Source organism: Papio anubis, chromosome 10, assembly GCF_008728515.1.
Source record: "Papio anubis isolate 15944 chromosome 10, Panubis1.0, whole genome shotgun sequence".
NCBI classification, from domain to species: domain Eukaryota; kingdom Metazoa; phylum Chordata; class Mammalia; order Primates; family Cercopithecidae; genus Papio; species Papio anubis.
The window spans coordinates 85,016,972-85,029,894 of record NC_044985.1 but is presented as its reverse complement, the minus strand read 5'-3'; the positions used below and the strand labels follow the sequence as shown (position 1 = coordinate 85,029,894).

The 12,923-nt window shown below is 47.3% G+C and overlaps 1 protein-coding gene and 1 pseudogene across 5 annotated transcripts in view; one reads left to right on the top strand and one right to left on the bottom strand.

Annotated features, from left to right (window-relative positions):
* Positions 1–12,923, bottom strand: part of CASP8 (caspase 8) — a 58,492-nt gene that overhangs the window by 26,390 nt on the left and 19,179 nt on the right. The gene's annotated exons all lie outside the window — the stretch shown is intronic.
* Positions 6,502–7,491, top strand: LOC110740926 (annotated as a pseudogene). Its single transcript, XR_002516234.2, has one exon. The product of XR_002516234.2 is annotated as a protein shisa-5 pseudogene (transcript).

Below are 12,923 nucleotides of genomic sequence, written 5' to 3'. Positions count from 1 at the left end.
AGACATTTCATGGACATGCAACACTAAAACCCCGAGCGCTGGACGTGCTTTATTGGAAAGCATTTATACTGACTCCATTTAGTAATCATAACCCCTGTCGGTGACAAGTAATATGCCATTCTTCCTTGCAAAGGGTCTGGGAAGAGGAAGTTTCCCTCTGCCTTGATCCAAACCTCAGCACTGAAGTCACAGACCAGCCCTCTCCTCCCTCCCTACGGACTGGGTGAAGCCACCCCTGTAGCTGAAATGTAGGTAGACCGTTCACAAAAAAAGGAGGAAGTGTTCTGACTCAGCCCTACTTGGCTCAGCCCTAAACAGGGCTAAACAGCCCTAAACAGGGCTGAGCCAGGACACTTCAGTTCCCTTCTTTGGCCATGTTCTCCAGTTTAGTTGTAACCCGTGTCTTTGTAGCATTGATCCTGGAGTGTTGGTGCTACTGAGGTCTGTTCCCCAAAGCTCTGAACCCCAGACCCTCCCTTGTTCTCTTTTTTTTTTTTTTTTTTTTTTTTTGAGATGGAGTCTCAGTCTGTTGTCCATGTAACAGTACAGTGGTGCGGTCTTGGCTCACTGCAACCTCCACCTCCTGGGTTGAAGTGATTCTCCTGCCTCTCAGCCTCCCAAGTAGCTGGGACTACAGGCACCCACCACCACGCCTGGCTAATTTTTGTATTTTCAGTAGAGACGGGTTTTCACTATATTGGTCAGACTGGTCTCGAACTCCTGACCTCAAGGAATTCACCCACCTTGGCCTCCCAAAGTGCTAGGATTACAGGCATGAGCCACCGTGCCCAGCCACTCCCCTGTTCTCTGCCATCCGCCTCTGTTTCCCATGTGAATTTTTTTTTCTTTTTTTTGGGATGGATTTTCGCTCTTGTTGCCCAGGCTGGAGTGCAATGGCGCCATCTCGGCTCACAGCAACCTCCGCCTCCCGGGTTCAACTGATTCTCCTGCCTCAGCCTCCTGGGTAGCTGGGATTACAGGCATGCACCACCATGCCTAGCTAATTTTGTATTTTTAGTAGAGACAGGGTTTCTCCATGTTGGTCAGGCTGGTCTCAAACTCACAACCTCAGGTGATCCACCCACCTCGGCCTCCCAAAGTTCTGGGATTACAGGTGTGAGCCACCACACCCAGCCATGAATTTTTAAAAAGGGTTTTCTGCCCTTTTGCTTGCACATCTTGTACATTTTATAACCAGAACACCAGCAATAACATATTACCTATATGTTACACCTTGACATGAACTATCTCTAATTCTTGCAGCAATTCAGGGTATTGTTCTCCCATGTTATGGATGAAGAAACTAAGGCTCAAACAGTTACATGGAGTCAAACTCAGTCCTGCTGGGCCAAAACAGAGATTTTTCTATGACACACTAACTCCCTTTCTGCAACACTTAGGATTTGGAATGAATCATGTGGATGGAAGAGCAACAAATTTAAACTAATAGTGAACGATGAATAAAGATCAGAAGGTCCTTGGTTTCTCAGTCACCTAACAAAAAGGAGTTGGCCCAATAAAGGCACAAGCTAATACTTATCAAACCATTGGTGTATGCCAGACACAGCCACCTAAACTGGCTCATTTCCATTCCACTTCTGAACAGTTCTCAGAAGTGGATGCTATGATTGGTCCCATTTTATAGATGAGGACACTGAGGCTTAGAGAGGTTGAAAGACTTGGCCCCGCTCAGTCAGTGAGTGACAGAATGAGGTCTGTTTGTCTCTAAAACCCTGAGTAGTTAGTCACCGCCTAAACATGAATGCATAGCCATGAATCTCAATCTGACCCACCTCAGAATTCACTGCAAAATTTCTAAAAATATGAGTCTTCAAGCTCCAGCTTTGGAACTCCTACCTGAGCAAAAATGTGGGAGATAAAACAGCTGGAGCTCTTAGAATAGTGCCTGGGCCTTCCACAGTTCTCAGTAAATAGGCTGTGGGTGCAGTAGCTCACACCAGTAATCCCAGGACTCTGGAAGACCAAGGCAGGAGGATCGCCTGAGCCCAACAGATTGAGGCCAGCCTGGACAACATAGGGAGACACTGTCTCTGCAGAAAAATTTTAAAAACTAGTCAGGTATGGTGGCATGCATCTGTTGTCTCAAGCTACTCAGGAGGCTGAGGTGAGAGGATAACTTGAGTGTGGGAGGTCAAGGCTGCAGTGAGCCAAGATCACGCCACTGCACTCCAGCCTGGGTGACAAAGCAAGACTCTGTCTCAAAAACAAATAAATACATTAAATAAATAAATAAATATTCACTACCATGTTGTTTAAGCTCACAACATCTCTAAGATGGCTACAAATTATTAGGCTTACATACAGATGATACAATTAAATACAACGTCAATTAGCTGACAAATGGCAGGGCCAATGCATGAACTCAGGAGTGTCTCACTCGAGAGTTTCTGCTCTTAGCCCCTGTACATATCTCCCTGCATGTACCCAGGCCCAGTCTAGCAGAAATGGATGAGCTGCTGGAGTCCTCTGAGGGGCAGTACTGAGAATGGGGGGAGCAGGGTGGGAGTGAGAGTCTCAGGGCTTTGACTTGTGCCATTTGTAAGGCACTGACCCTAGATTCTCCCAGTCATGTCATATATAAATATAAAAGGCCGATAAGTGAATTATGGCCAGGCACAGTGGCTTACCCCTGTAATCTCAGCGCTTGAAGAGATTGAGGTGGGCGGATCACTTGAGGCCAGGAGTTTGAGACCAGCCTTGCCAACATGGCAAAACCCCATCTCTACTAAAAATACAAAAAATTTAGTTGGGCATGGTGGCATGTGCCTGTAGTCTCAGCCACTCAAGGCATGAGACTCACTTGAGCCCAGGAGGTTGCAGTGAGCCAAACTGACACCATTGCACTCCAGCATGGGTAACAGAGGGACACTCCATCTCAACAAAAAATAAAAATAAAAAGAGTTAATAAGTGAATTATAAACCTCAGTTTGGTTGAATCCCTATTGTGAAGCACAGAGATCATTATTACTTCATTTGCTGTAACCAACTTCTCACCCTCATCTTGAGACATGTGTCTGTGTGACTATTTATATCGGAATTAATAATGTGCATGGTCCTTAGTCCCAGGGAAGCTGAAAGATCGGAGGTGTTGCCGGAGCTGCAGGGACATGGAGAGCTGGCTCCTGCCCAGCACAGAATGAGGACAGGTCTGCTTCGATTCAATCTCAAGTGGTTTCCACCCTCTCGAATCTCAGCTCCCACCTGAAAGCCTGGTCCTGAGACTACTGTGTCTCCTACCATGCCCACCAGCCGGCTGAAAGCAGGTTTGGACCTGTAAGTAAGTGTCCCTAAAAAAGTCAAGAAAGACCAAACCTCAGCTTAACTGCAACACACCCTTCCCATTCATCTGGATGTGACACCCTTCAAAGATAAACACTGACAGTGAAACCAAAACCCCCCGAATGTGCATGCCCTTTGTTTGTTGCCAACTTGGGAGGTTGTATACAACTAACCCATGGGCCAGGGTGGTATGGTTTCTGGATTCCATGGGGCTGCTCCCCCTTCCTTGACTCTCTGGCAGCTGGCCTTGACTACTGTCCTAGACTCCTCCTCCAGAGCGCCGCAAAGGAAGGGAAAACAGATTGCATTCACATGTATCTAATTCCTTTCTGGGCCTTATAGGGAGAGGCTCAAACAGTTGTCTAAGACAAAGGTTTTAGCAGTTGGGATTTTAATTTTTTCTTTTGGTATTGAAATGATCAAACGGTCATGGGCGTTTACAATTACTGACCTCAATCGGTATATTCTGCAGCTTGTTGATTGCCAATACCCACCCCTTCTGCTTTCTCAAAAAAACTACTGCAGACAAGAATCCATACTACGGATTTAGAAAGGAAGAAATTGAGTTTGTTAGGCTCTCATTCCAATATTCATGTCACTGAACTAGCTTTTCCAGAATTTTCTTTTCTTTTTTTTTTTTCTTTTGAGATGGAGTTTTGCTCTTGTTGCCCAGGCTAGAATGCAGTGGTGGGATCTCGGCCATTTTTTATTTTATTTTTTTTTTTTTGAGACAGAGTCTCACTCTATTGCCCAGGCTGGAGTGCAGTGGCGCCATCTTGGCTCAATGCAACCTCCGCCTCCCAGGTTCAAGCAATTCTCCTGCCTCAGTTTCCTGAGTAGCTGGTATTACAGGCACACGCCACCACGCCCAGCTAATTTTTGTATTTTTTTTTTTAGCAGAGATGGGGTTTCACTGTATCAGCCAGGCTGGTCTTAAACTCCTGATCTCAGGTGATCCCACCTCAGCCTCCCAAAGTGCTGGGATTACAGGCATGAGCCACCGCACCTGGCCAAAGCATATGCTTACCGCAGGATCCAGCAATCACGTTTCTAGATATTTGCCCAAATTAGTTGAAAACTTATGTCCACGCAAAAACCTGAACATGAATGTTTATACCAGCTTTATTTGTAATTCATGACTGCCAAAAGTTGGAAGCAACCAAGATGTCCCTCAGTAAATGAATGGATAAACTGTGGCACATCCATACCATAGATTATTATTCAGCAACAAAAAGAAATGAGCTATCGGCCGGGCGCAGTGGCTCAAGCCTGTAATCCCAGCACTTTGGGAGGCTGAGACGGGTGGATCACGAGGTCAGGAGATCGAGACCATCCTGGCTAACACGGTGAAACCCCGTCTCTACTAAAAATACAAAAAACTAGCCAGGCGAGGTGGCAGGCGCCTGTAGTCCCAGCTACTTGGGAGGCTGAAGCAGGAGAATGGCGTGAACCCGGGAGGCGGAGCTTGAAGTGAGCTGAGATCCGGCCACTGCACTCCAGCCTGGGCGACAGAGCGAGACTCCTTCTCAAAAAAAAAAAAAAAAGAAAAAGAAATGAGCTATCAAACCATGAAAAGGCATGGAAGAGCCTTAAATGAATATTACTATGTGAAAGAAGCCAATCTGGAGAGTCCACCTCCTGTATGATTCCAACTGTGACATTCTGAAAAAAACTATAGAGACAGTGGTTGCCAGGGAGTTGTCAGGGGAGGAAGGGTAAGTAGGTTCAACACAAGGAATTTTTAGGGAAGTGAAATTATTCTGTACAATATTGTAATGGTTCTACATGGCATTATTCATTTGGTAAAACCACTAGGATGTACAACACCAAAAGTGAACCCTAATGGAAACTACGGAACTTTAGTTCAGAATAATTTATTGATGGGATTCAGGACATGCTACCACAAAATATGGCACCATGACTGACATGGTTTGGATTTGTGTCCTCACCCAAACTCCTGTCCAATTGTAATTCCTAATGTTGGAGGCGGGGCCTGGTGGGAGGTGATTGGATCTTGGGGGTGGTTTCTAATAGTTTAATTTCTAAGAGTTTAGCACCATCCCCATAGTGCCGTTTGCATGACAGAATTCTCATGATATCTGGTTGTTTAAAAATATGTGCCACCTCCCTGCTCTCTCGCTTCCCCTGCTCCAGCCACGAGATGTCTCGCTCCCCCTTTGTCTTCCACCACAATTGTAAGTTTCCTGAGGCCTCCCCAGAAGCCACGTAGATGCCAGCATCATGCTTCCTATACAGTCTGTGGAACCATGAGCCAATTAAAACTCGTTTCTTTATAGATTACCCAGCCTCGGGTATTTCTTTATAGCAATGCAAGAACAGACTAACACAATGATATATTGAATATTTTAAGCTGAAGGAATTTGCAAAAGCAGCATGTGCAGGAAGGGTTTTCTGACCTTCCCCTGAAGCCAGGTCATAAGACCCTCGGGTGAGAGATGCCCTCCCTATACCTGGTGGAAAGGAGCGTCCGTATCTCTGAAGATGAAGGGACACAGAGAGGAATCTAACTAAACAAACAGGCCTTGATAAGCTTCCCCCAGCGGACTACACTTACTTCAAACTCTTTGCTCTACCATATTCTTCACAACTGTCCACCCTTTATCAAACCTACATCAAACTGTAACTGCTTCTTGGAGTCTTCATTTCCTTATAAAGGCTTCCATGTCACATACAACTTATATTAAATATGTTTATGCACTTTTCTCCTATTAATCTGTCTTCTGTTATAGGGTTCTCAGCCATGAACTTAGAAGGATAGAAGGAAAACAGATTTGTCCTCCCCTACAATATCAATATTGGTCCATCACTTGTAACAAATGTACCACACTAATGCAAGATGTTAATAACGGGAAAGTGTGGGGAGGGGAGAAGGGTGGGAGGCGGAGGGTATATGGGAACTCTCTACTTTCTGCTCTTTCTTTTTTTTTTTTTCTTTCTGAGACAGGGTCTCTCTCTGTCACCTAGGCTAGAGTGCAGTGGTGTGATCTCAACTCACTGCAACCTCCGCCTCCTGCGCTCAAGCGATCCTCTCGCCTCAGCCTCCCGAAGTCAATCTGATTAAGACTCAACAATAAGAAAACAACCCAACTGAAAAGTGGGCAAGAGATCTGAACAGACACCTCACAAAAAGATATGCAGATGGCAAATAAGCATATGAATAAGCTAGGACGACAGGTGCACACCACCATGCCCAGCTAATCTGCTCTATTTTTTCTCTAAACCTAAAACTGTTATTAAAAAATAATCTATTGGTGCTTCCTGTGGCCAACATCATCTGGAGGAGATTTGCTTTCCTTTTCTCCAAAAGGGGAGAAAGTTGAAACTGAGTGGCCCACGATGGGAAGAGGGGAAGCCCAGGGGTACAGGAGGCCTCTGGGTGAAGGCAGAGCCTAACATGGGGTTCAAAGCAACCTTGGCCGTTGGCCTGACCATCTTTGTGCTGTCTGTCGTCACTATCATCATCTGCTTCACCTGCTCCTGCTGCTTTCTGTACAAGACGTGCCACCGACCACGTCCCTCCAAGTGTGCCGCCCAGCTACCCTGGACCAAGCTACCAGGGCTACCACACCATGCCGCCTCAGTCAGGGATGCCAGCAGCACCTACCCAATGCAGTACCCACCACCTTACCCGGCCCAGCTCATGGGCCCACCGGCCTACCACAAGACCCTGGCTGGAGGAGCAGCCGCGCCCTACCCTGCCAGCCAGCCTCCTTACAACCCAGGCTACATGGATGCCCCCAAGGCGCCCCTCTGAGCATCCCCCAGCCTCTCTGGCTGCCACTTGGTTATGTTGTGTGTGTGTGAGTGGTGTGCAGGCACGGTTCCTTACGGCCCATGCGTGCTGTGTGTGTCCTGCCTGTATATGTGGCTTCCTCTGATGCTGACGAGGTGGGGAACGATCCTTGCCAGAGTGGGCTGGGACCAGACTCTGTTTTCTTCCTCACCTGAAATTATGCTTCCTAAAATCTCAAGCCAAACTCAAAGAATGGGGTGGTGGGGGCACCCTGTGAGGTGGCCCCTGAGAGGTGGGGGATTCTCCAGAGCACATCTGGAGTTCTTCTCCAGCTTACCCTAGGGTGACCAAGTATGGCCTGTCACACCAGAATGGCGCAGCTTTCTGTATGATGCAGATGTGTCCTGGTTTCGGCAGCGTAGCCAGCTGCTGCTCTGGTGCATCGCCTGGTGATGCAGGCGAAACTTGGGATCTAACCAAGTTGGGCTTTGATCCTTTAGGCAGATGTCCCATTGCTCCCTGGAGCCTGTGTCGTGCCTGTTGGGGGTCAGGCAGCCGCCTGATGCCAGAACACCTCAGGCAGAGCCCTCCTCACCTGATAGCTGTCTGCCTGGACTGTCCCCTGTCCCTGCATCTTCCCTGGGACCACCCAGAGGGCCACATCCACACACAGCCTAGCTGTCCACAGGGAGCTCTGCTGCCCTTGCTGGCCCTGCCCTTCCCACAGGTGAGCAGGGCTCCTGTCCACCAGCACGCTCAGGTCTCTTCCCTGCAGTGTTTTCATTTTATTTTAGCCAAACATGTTGCCTGTTTTCTGTTTTAAAACATGATTAGTTGATATGAGACTGAAACCCCAGGGTTGTGGAGGGAAATTGGCTCAGAGAGACGGACAACCTGGTAACTTTGAGTCCCTGCTTCCCCTGACACCAGCCTCATGGAATATGCAACTCCTGTACCCCAGTCCAGGGTGCTCTGGCAGCAGGGACACCTGGGCCAAGGGGCCATCTGGACCAAAGGTGGGGTATGGGGCCCTGGATGGCAGCTCTGGCCCAGATATGAATTCCTCGGTGTTCCTCTTCCCTCTATTACTGTTTCACCAGAGCTGTCTTAGCTTCAAATCTGTTGTGTTTCTGAGTCTAGGATCTGTACCCTTGTTTATAATAAATGCAATCGTTTGGAAAAAATAAAATTAAAATAACCTATTAATTTTTTAAAGTCTCACACTGTATTCTCACTTGATACATGAGTAAAGGTGATACTGAGGTGAAGTGAAAAAAAGATGGTCTTTATAATAAATAATGACAGATCAACAAGATAGCCATATAAAAATAAAATGAACCTTGATTTCCTACCCACACAAAATTCAAATCCAGGTGGATAGTCAATCTAAATATAAAAAGGAAGCAATTGACCAGGCGCAGTGGCTCACGCCTGTAATCCCAGCACTTTGGGAGGCCAAGGTGGGCGGATCACCTGAGGTCAGGAGTTCAAGACCACCCTGACCAACATGGCAAAACGCCCATCTCTACTAAAAATACAAAACTTAGCTGGGCGTGGTGGGGGGGCACCTGTAGTCCCAGCTACTCATGAGACTGAGGCATGAGCATCACTTGAACCCAGGAGGCAGAGGTTGTAGTGAGCCAAGATCACACCACTGCACTCCAGCCTGGGCAACAGAGTAAGACTCTGTCTCAAAAAAAGAGAAAGCAATAAAACTTTATGAGCAATTCTAAGAGAATGGCTTTATGATATTGGAGTAGACAAAAACTCAAAAAGGACACAAAAAGTGCTGACCCTAAGGGAAAAAAAACATCAACAGGACCATTTTAGAATTAAGAGCTTCTTTTCAGAAAAATGATACCATTAAGAGAGTGATGAGGCAGGCTAGAGAATAGCAAAGGAAATGCTATGATAGGGAGTAATCTCCAATGTGTTGGTAAGTGAAAAAGGGGCGTGGCAGAACAGCATGGATAGAACAATGAACAGATACGGACAAAAAGAGCAGCCACTAGAAATTACACAACAGTGTCTCCTCTGCATCTCAGCCTTTTAATATCATAGATCAATAGTGCCAAAGTGAAAACACTGTCAATGAATTTCTGAAGGAAAATGTGCATCTTGTTTTAAGTTGAGTATTAACTGAAAGTCTCACTCCGGCTGAAAACCTAAATTGATGATGTTGCTACTTGGGATAGTCCATTACAATCACCTCCATTGTCAGCTGCATCCGCACCTCATCTGGATAGACATTCACTCAGCATGCAAGGTGGATGCTCATCAAAGCCCCCTTCTGCCGGGGCCTTCCTGCAACCAGCAACACTCAAGGACCCCCGCACTCGATCCACCCACAGGGCGTGGTTCCTCAGGATTTTCTTTCTCTGCTCTCTATTATATTGTTCTGGATATTTTTCTTTACCTGCTTAATTACCAAAATAGTAGAAAAAGAGAGAGATTTTAATTACTATACTAAGGAAATGGAATGTTTTATCCTCAAAACTCAAGGCTGTCATTCATTAATAGGTTGTGCTGTCCAGGCACAGCAACTCACACCTGTAATCCCACCAATTTGGGAGGCTGAGGCAGGTGGATCACTTGAGGCCAGGAGTCCAAGACCAGCCTGGCCAACATAGTGAGACCCCCATCTCTACTAAAAATACAAAAATTGGCCAGGCGCAGTGGTTCACACCTGTAATCCCAGCACTTTGGGAGGCCGAGGTGGGCAGATCACGAGGTCAGGAGATTGAGACCATCCTGGCTAAAACAGTGAAACCCTGTCTCTAGTAAAAATATAAAAAATTAGCCAGGTGTGGTGGCAGGCGCCTGTAGTCCCAGCTACTCGGGAGGCTGAGGCAGGAGAATTGCTTGAACTCAAGAGGTGGAGGTTGCAGTGAGCCGAGATCGTGCCACTGTACTCCAGCCTGGGCAACAGAGCGAGACTCCATCTCAAAAAAAAAAAAAAAAAAAAAAAACACAAGAATTAGCCAGGAATGGTGGCATGTGTCTGTAGTCCCAGCTAATTGGGAGATTGAAGTATAAGAATCACTTGAATCTGGGAGGCAAAAGTTGCAGTGAGCCAAGATCACACCACTGCATTGGGCAACAGAGTGAGGCTCTGTTTCAAAAAAAAAATAGGTTGTGCTAATGAGGATTCTCAGAGAAATCCTGTAGGCCCTGGGGAAATGTGGAGCTGAGGGTCAAGGTCACAAACAGAAGGAAGGAGCCTTCAGCCTGGATGCTACAGGGACCCAGCGAGCTCTCAGTAGGCTCCAGAAGCAACCTAATTCACATACACGCAGTTAAAAGAAAAGTCTCGCCCTGATGTCCCAGTGGCCACCAGACACATATTCTCAACAGCCTAGATAATTCTACAATCAGATAGATTTCTTCCTAAAATTCTTCTTTTTGAAACGGAGTCTCACTCTGCTGCCCAGGCTGGAGTGCAGTGGCATGATCTCGGCTCACTGCAACCTCCACCCCGCCAGTTCAAGCAATTCTCCTGCCTCAGCCTCCGGAGCAGTTGGGATTACAGGCGCCTGCCACTGCGCCTGGCTAATTTTTGTATTTTTAGTAGAGATGGGGTTTCACCATCTTGGCCAGGCTGGTCTTGAACTCCTGGTCTCGTGATCCACCCACCTCGGCCTCCCAAAGTGCTGGGATACAGGCGTGAGCCGCCGCGCCCAACTGACTTCTTCCTAAAATTCTAAGCAAATCTTACCCAAGGGCAATTGCAGCTCCTTTCTTGCCCCTCCCTGGCCCCCCAAAATTCCAAAAAACAATGAAAGTCAAATGAAGAACATTTTGCCAGCGTTCCAGTTGACACAACTTTTGCAATTTCTGCAGCCAGAACAGACTCTTAGCAAACTGGTGTGGGAGGGCTGGGATCTGAGCAGAACGTGAAGTTCACATTTTTTCAAAGCTGCAGGACAGACCCTGGTGTGCAACGGCGAGAACACAGGCTGGGGAGTCAGGCAGCTGAACTGGGGGTGAGGCTGGTCGATTCAGCTCTTAGTCCCACTTCAACATTTCCAAATGTGAGAAATTAGACGAGAGGATGTCTAAGAACACTTTCCGTCCAAACATTTGATGATTGCATAATAATATGTTTTTTTCATTCAAATTATCATCTTGTTTTTCTTCTGCAGTTTCAGTGTGTGTGGGGTTGGGGTGGTCTTCCTGTTCTGAGACACGATGGCATAGATTCACTTTCCCCTGCTTCTCACCTCTAAGTACACCTAAATACCCTGGGAATAAATCAACAGACAATCACACCACAACCCTAAGAAGCGGAAAGTAGAGGCAGACTGGCTGAGGACCCAGAGGCAGGAATAACACTGTGTGCCCTGGGCTGTCTTTTTATTCCCACACATGCCAGACTGAAAACGAAAGAGGCCTGCAATCCAGAACCACCAACAGGCCTAAATTAAAAAGAACAAATGGCCGGGCCCAGTGGCTCATGCCTGTAACCCCGACACTTTGGGAAGCCGAGGCGGGCGGATCACCTGAGGTTGGGAGTTCGAGACCAGCCTCAACATGGAGAAACCCTGTCTCTACTAAAAATACAAAATTAGCCGGGCGTCGTGGTGCATGCCTGTAATCCCAGCTACTCAGGAGGCTGAGGCAGGAGAATTGCTTGAACCTGGGAGGCGGAGGTTGTGGTGAGCCGAGATTGCGCCATTGCACTCCAGCCTGGGCAACAAGAGCGAAACGCCGTCTCAAAAAAAAAAAAAAGAACAAATAAGGAAAAGCAACAAAAAGAAAAGCCTGCTCTCTCTGGCCAAAGGGCCAGGAAAGGGCAGCAAAGCGGAAACCCAGCAGGGAGATACATGCCCATGATTCACGCCTGGGCAAGGACAGCTGACCTGGCCTGCAGCAGCAGGGTCAGCAGGAGCTGCCTGGAACCCATGCCTCACTCCAAACCTGGAGCCGTGGCAGGCTACTGTGGTGTTCCCCTGGGTCTATGATGAGGAAGTGGAAGCAGCAGATGATGAGGTTGCAACCAGACTCAGATTTCTAGCTTTGTTCGTGATACTCCGGATGGTTATCAAGTCCAACTAAACCTCCTCATGGCCGGGCACGGAGGCTCTTGCCTGTAATCCCAACACTTTGGGAGGCCGAGGTGGGCGGATCACTTGAAGTTAGGAGTTCAAGACCAGGCTAGCCAACATGGTGAAACCCTGTCTGTACTAAAAATACAAAAATTAGCCAGACGTGGTGGTACATGCCTGTAATTCCAGCTACTCGGGAGGCTGAGGCATAAGAATCACTTGAACCCGGCAGGTGGAGGTAGCAGTGAGATCGAGCCACTGCACTCCAAGCTGGGTGACAGAGTAAGACTCTGTCTCAAAAATAAATAAATAAATAAATAAATAACCTCCTTTTGAGGTCAGGTCAATCAGTTGGTGACATAATTCAGATCTTAGATGGTGGATTCCCAGGCATAGAATGCATCTGATAATGGCCCCAGATTTGTGGCCCAAGCCACACATCAATGGGCCCAAGCATGGGGCATATATGATGGACGCCCTATGCTCTCTATCACCTCCAAGCGGCAGGGATGATTGAGTGTTTTAGTAGACAATTAAAGGACAGGGTTAAGTGACTGACAGGAGGGAATAAAAGAACCTCTGCCTGGACTATGCATCTCAGGGTAACAGTCTGGGGTCCCAGTGTGGCAATTCCTCGAAGGGGCAGTCCATTTGCACTGCATATTTGATCAGACTGTCTACCTGCTTCCTTCTATTGCACAGCCTCAGTTTCTCTGGGGAACCCTCCAAGGGTCCCCCTTCCCCTTCAATTCCTTTCTAAAGACTCAGATAGGTGAGAGATTAGAATAGCTATTAATAAACAAGGCGTGCGAGACAGTAACCCT